Raw genomic sequence first — 6,364 nt, forward strand, 5'->3', positions numbered from 1 at the left:
GCCATAAGCGAACCTCTAGCGCGACCCTGTCTCTAAGCCGCATCCCGTGCTGAACCCCCTCGCTCTTTCATCTCATTCAAAGAACAGGCCCCTTTTTGATAACCTCTTCCTCCCTGCCCGATTGTCCAGCCCGATCCCAGGCCATCACCTAGCCCGACAGATGCAGTTTATTGCCCCCTACAGTAGGACCTCGCCTCACATCAAAGGAGCGGTGGTTAATCAATACCCTCACACCTCCAGATCCGACCGATCGCCCACTTTCCCGTTCCCAGCAGAATGTCCAGCTGTGCGACAACCACCACATGCTGAGGTTGAGGTGGGAACTCTACTGTAAATATGTGTGGGAACGGGGGTGAAGCGGGGATTCCGAGGAGGTCTTTCCGTACATCAAGTATTGACAAGAATGTGTTTCATGTAATAAAGCAATAAACCTGTGTATAAGAGGCCAGGCCTCAAGGATGCGTTTAGAGCACCTCGAGAAGATACCCTGTTGTCTGATTTGACGTGTTCTGCTCCGTCGGATTAAACTCCTGTTTCCTGCCTTCTGTCTCCAGCGCCTGCCTCTTTGTTTGGTAATCTCGAATGGTATGAGAGGCGGCTAACGCCGGGCAAATACTGAAGGGTTCTTGGTCGAATTTGGCCCTACCTTTCGACAGATTTATCTCCGCTTTTTTGGCTTTAAAAGCCAAGAAAGCGGAGATAAAATGATCTCCCTATTACCTAGCTGTCGCTAACACCAGTTAGCGACAGCTAGTAGGAGATAGCGACCATCTTGGGCCCCCCTTTGCATGTCAGAGAAATTTATCACTAATGACATGCAAAGTGGGCGTGCCAAGATGTTAGCGACTGGAAACAGTCACTAACATTGCTATCTCCTATTACCAACTTTTCGAGATATTCGCGCTAAGCGTGAATATCTCAAAAAGCTAACACCTGCCCTGAGCAGTTCTTAGCCATGTTATCCAATGGGAGGTGGATAACATGGCTAAGAGCATTAGCTCGGTAATGCATGAATATCGCTGACTTTACAGCGATATTCATGCATTTCGGCCGATTTTTATCGCTTAGGAGATAAACCTTGATAATAGCAAGGCTCCTAAGCGATAACAATCGCCGCAACACGGCGATAAAATTATTGCCACTAAGCCAACATAGCGATAATTATCGCTAGTTGTTGGTAATATGCCCCTTAAAGTTTCTAAATGCTATTTGTAAGGGGAATGGCAAATGGCTGTCATTAAGACGGAGTGGAATTCAGATTTGTTTAGGAAGTTCACGGTTGAAAACCCTGGGATTTGCCAAATCCCCACCACAAAAAACCCTTTTCATAGATAGTAAGTCCATTTTGCTATCCGTTGAAGGTTTATGAAATTGCTAAATAATGTTTCCATCCCATACCAAATCACACATGGCCTGTCAGTATGGCATGTATCAATCTTTTGCAACTGCAAATCCGGTCCGTTTCCGACTCCCAAGTTACGGTAGTTACTAATTCACAAAGGAGAAGGAGTCCTCTTTGTATTCCACACCCTTTAGGAACTGGGGTGGCAGCTTGCAGAGGGATTAGTTGTCTCCCAGGTTTGGCTATTTTTTAGATAATGACTAGGATATGTTACTAAATTGTATTCTAGGTCTGTTAGGACAATATTTTTTAAAGGTACCCCCATCTTGAGGAAAGGAAAGATTCAGGCATGTTAATCTATGAAGTAAATAACATTCTACAGAACTAGCAGGACAATAACTGCTTTTAACCTTGCTATGAAAAATGACATTTCCAGCTCAGTAAGTGCTCGAGCGCCAACATTGGTTTTCTTGCTGCTGTTGTGTTTGGGTGGTGGTGGTGGGGGGGGGGGAGGGTTAAGCATTGAAAACATAAGTGTCTGCCCATTATCATATGGCAAAACAGCCACCAACCGGGTGGCAGATCACAAGCAGCTTCTTTAAGTTTATGAGGGGAAAAAAAACATACAGGGCACAAATACATTCCAGTAAGTACCCCTTGAGTAAAGAAAATACGTTTTTAAAAAACTGAAACAGTTGACACCAACTGATGAGTAAGCTCAAAACCAGCACACAATTAGAAAACACCTTCATAGTGATCGCCCTGTGCATTTGACGAATTAAGACAGCTATCCATGGTCTGTTCATAGTTGACTGAAGGCCCATATGTGTATCGCTCTGGAGAAACTAAAATAGGACAAAATTAAGTTTTTAGATTAACCAAACAGAAGGAAAAGCTATTTACTAACGGTCCTGGTTCTTAATGAGATGCCTCAGAGTGATTCGAGTGCTATAAAAGAGTAAATAACATAACATAACAATATAACAATCATGGAATTATTTGCTGAATTCATATGAACGTTTACAACTCAAAAAGTACCATTATAACATAGCATGGAAGATTGATATGGCATTAAGTAAAATGCTGCGCGAATTACGTAAATCTCTATCACTGTTTAGTAGTTTAGATACTCGTTTAAAAAAATTAAACTGGGCTTTTGGTGGGTGGCGAAGGGGGAAGCAAGGAGGGAGTCTGAATAGAAAATGGTCATTCATATCAACATGTTGGTGCAGACCACAGCATTAAAATAACTGACAAACACGTGAGGGAGAGTTCTTGGTGATATCCTCAATGCCGGTTTAGTATTCCTCTAGAGCCCAAACATTTACATTTATAGTATGAATAGACTTCGGTAGTATGACCCTGTGGGACTGCCAGGGATGTAATCAAGTCAGATAGTGTTTTACTTGTTAACACATTTCTAGTTTCCTGTTCTGGGCCTCTTGAGGGTCACATAGTGAAGTAGATCATGCCTGTTGAGAACATGCAGTAACTGCAGGATGTGCCTGAAAATTCCCTTGTCGCATTTGCCTCTCCTTTCAAGCTCCAGTAGCAGCTTGACGCCATTCCTCGGTCTGAAAATGCGGGCTCCCAGGCGCTAACTTGCTTCTCTGCCCTGGCTGTGACCGCTCCGGCGGCGGTTCAGTCACTGCCTAGCAGCCACCAAGGCATCGTGCTGGACTCCTTCATCCTCCACAGCCCACAGCTCGGGGTTCATAGGGTGGGTGAAAGAATGGGTCTCCTCCATAAGAAAGGAGAGGACGTCGATGTCACTTTCGGTCAAGTTTGCATCTATCACGTCAATCATCTGATGAAGAGATCATGCCATAATATTCTAAGCACTCGTCCTCTTCCCAGAAGTGCCCATAAGCAGGCAACATGATGCCAGCCTTACTAGCTTTAGATTAAAGGAAACAGTGGGCTTGTAAAGAATGTTATAGAAAGAGTAGGGAAAAGCCCAAAACAAAATCCAAAATTTGCACAACCAGCTTGCGGCAGTCGATGGACAAAAGTAGAAGTAGAATGCGGAGGTGTATCACAGCAGAATCTGGAAAGAAAAAAAAAGTTTTAAAAAATAAACACATTAAATCGTTAAGACTTGTAGCCTGAATCAGGGAGTTGTGTGCGAAAGTGTAAGTGATCGCGATGCACTTAATGAGGAAGCAGAATGACGAGATCTGTGATGGGGGAGGGGATTGTAGCGCGGAGAGAGGCACGCAAAGAGCGCACCCGCGCACATGCACTCAAGCTCTAGGCCGGCCATGGCAGCATCTGGTAGCACTTTTTTTTACCCCTTTACTAAAATTCGAGCTAGCAGCGCACGCGCTGCTCTAGGCTCGACCTAAAAAGGCACAACTCTCTGACGCTAAAACTTGTCTACTTTATTTAGTAAATTGCTGTAGTGGCCTGTGCAGGTAAGAGTAGTGGTGCAGGGGTAGGGGTCAACAGACGACGACAAGGGATTATGAAATAATAATACAACAATTTTAAAATGCAATATCCTGGTTTGAAGACTGCTAATTACCATTGGCACTGACAAAACATATATCTCAACAGTGCCTCAAATATTCAGTAAAATGGATGGCTTAAGCCATGGCCGAGGTATTTATGCTTCATTATTGGAAGAAGGGCCTGGGGAAGAAATATTTCATGGGTAGCAGATCTGATGATGATTCAGCAGCACACAGCAGGTCTGACCTGACCTCATCTCTGGATATAAATGTTCTTTAGTAATTCATCAAAGAAACAGGGATCTGTTCCTAACTAGGACAAATGTATCTTTGCAACTCAACATCTAGATAGCTTCGTTTTCCAAGAAAATTGAATTAATGTGAAATGGTCACAATGAATAATATGTATGTTTCAGGACTGTGCAAATCATTTCATAGTGAAATGCTTCAATTCCAGCTACGGTGCTGCTGTTTCCTTAGTATTAGTACAAACCACATGGAACCTCTGTTCAACTATGCGATTATTTTACCTAGACCCTGATTGATACTTTGGTAGATGGAGGTAACTAATTCTTAATTTGAGACAATGGTTGCCTGGGCTCGGCACTGACACTTAATTGTCGGCACCAACACTTATGACAGTCCACCACATGATGGCACTGCCGGCCTAATTTTGGAATTAGCACACCAACAGTAGTTGAAAAATTCTACATACAATAAAAAATTATTAATACCTGCCGCCCAAGCCATTCTTATACTTTGGGTGGTTGGAATAGTCTGAATTGTCACATTTATAGAAGTGTAATGATTAGTAGGGTTATTGGCAGCACTGGTAGGGGGAATGGGTGGCACAAGTTGTAGTGGTATATTGACAAGGGCCCTGCCACTTCTCTTTTTTACAAATTAAGTGCTGGGTAAATCCATTGGTATGAATGCTTTACTCCCTCCATTCCGAGGGTCTTCCGCCCACCAAAATTAGAGATTCCCGTTGGTGCAGTGGACATCACTTAACATTGGCATGGAGGTTTCTGTCAGTGTATTAAAAGATGATGTCAACATCAACCATCACACCTTTAACATATTTTTGTATTTTTAAAAACCAATAACCTCCACATCATGGATGTTGTCTCTTATGATGGTGGGGGCATTTCAATTCCTCTTACAGCCAGGTTTCACTGGGTGTGACGGAGAGTGAAAACCGGCCGTTTGACCTGTCATGGCCTACCATTTGGATGCCTATCATGCGCAAACCTATGTTGCCATGGCATCTTCTATCAGGTCTCACAGGAGGCACCTCTTCGGTAAACTTCATAGTCCTGGAAACTTCAGGTGGTTCATTTGTTAGGAACTCTAGTCATATCATATGGTTCTCATGCTCCTTATCCAATTGAAGATGGCCGCCATCCAAGAACTTCAAACCATTCCAAGATGACCACGATTCCGAGTTTTGTCTCGGTCGAGGAGGGTGCGTATGTCGTCTGTAGTGTTAAGGAGAGCACTCTCTGTGCTGTGGTTACTTTTGAAGTCCGATTGGGAGCGGTCCAGGATGTGGTTTGTTTCAATAAAATCGGAGAGTTGAGCGTTGATGAGCTTCTCGATTACTTTGGATGGGAAAGGGAAGAGGGTGAGGGGACTGTAGTTCTTGAGTTCTGTCGGGTTGGCAGAGGGTTTCTTCAGTAGGGGGTTGCACTCAATGACTCAATGGAGCATTAGATTTTGAGGCAGAGTTCAGGGGCTTTGGCGGTGCCGAATCTATTGAAGATGTGGTGAGGGCAGGGAGTCTTGGTTTGGGAAGCTGTCATAGATCTCCTTGATCTTGTGGTGGAAGAAGGTGGCAAGGTTGTTGCAGATGTTTGCAGTCTCCTTGCTGGGTTTGGTAAATTCTTTGACCATGGTGAAGAGTTCTTTGCTGTTGTGTGCATTGCCGTTGATGTGTTCCTGTATGGCTGTTTTCTTTGTTGTTCTGATGAGTGGTGATGTGCGGTCATGGATGTTTTGAAGTCTGAGTGGTCTGCCAGGATCTTGCTGCTACTCCACCTATTCTCAAATCGTCAGCAGGTGCGCTTGGACTCTTGGAGGGCATAAGAGAACCAGCTGGCTTTCTTGAAGAACTGCTTGCCTGAGGGTTTCATGAGAGGAGCCAATGTGTGGGGCAGTTAGAGAGCCAAAGCTTGAGGTTGCAGGCTGAGGTGTTGCATGTCAGTGCTGGGGTTTTGCAGAGGGAGGAGGTGAGCCAGAGAGGTGGACTTTTGCGAGGATTGAGGTGGGTGTTGGGGTGTACGGTGAGTTTGGTGAAGGAGAATGGGTGGTCAGTCCAATGTAGCTGGGAGGTGTGGCTGACATAGATGTTGCTTGCGGAAAAGATGGGATCGAGCGTGTGTCATACTGAGTTGGTTGGAGAGGTGACCAGTAGCTTGAGTCCAATGGTGGTGAGGATCTCCAGTAAGGTATGCAGTGTTGTGGTGATTGAGGTTGTCCAGGTGGAAATTGAGGTCGCTGAGGAGGATGTAGGCCATTGAGGTGATGAAATCCACTGAGGCGATGAAGTCGGATATGACTTCGGTGAAGGTGG

At 44.6% G+C, this 6,364-nt stretch overlaps 1 pseudogene; it reads right to left on the reverse strand.

The window, feature by feature from the left end:
* Positions 1-2,077: 2,077 nt before the first annotated feature.
* On the reverse strand, positions 2,078-3,222 carry LOC144826164 (DNA-binding death effector domain-containing protein 2-like; annotated as a pseudogene).
* Between the last annotated feature and the right edge of the window lie 3,142 nt (positions 3,223-6,364).

This window comes from Lissotriton helveticus, chromosome 3_2 (genome assembly GCF_964261635.1).
Source record: "Lissotriton helveticus chromosome 3_2, aLisHel1.1, whole genome shotgun sequence".
NCBI lineage: Eukaryota > Metazoa > Chordata > Amphibia > Caudata > Salamandridae > Lissotriton > Lissotriton helveticus.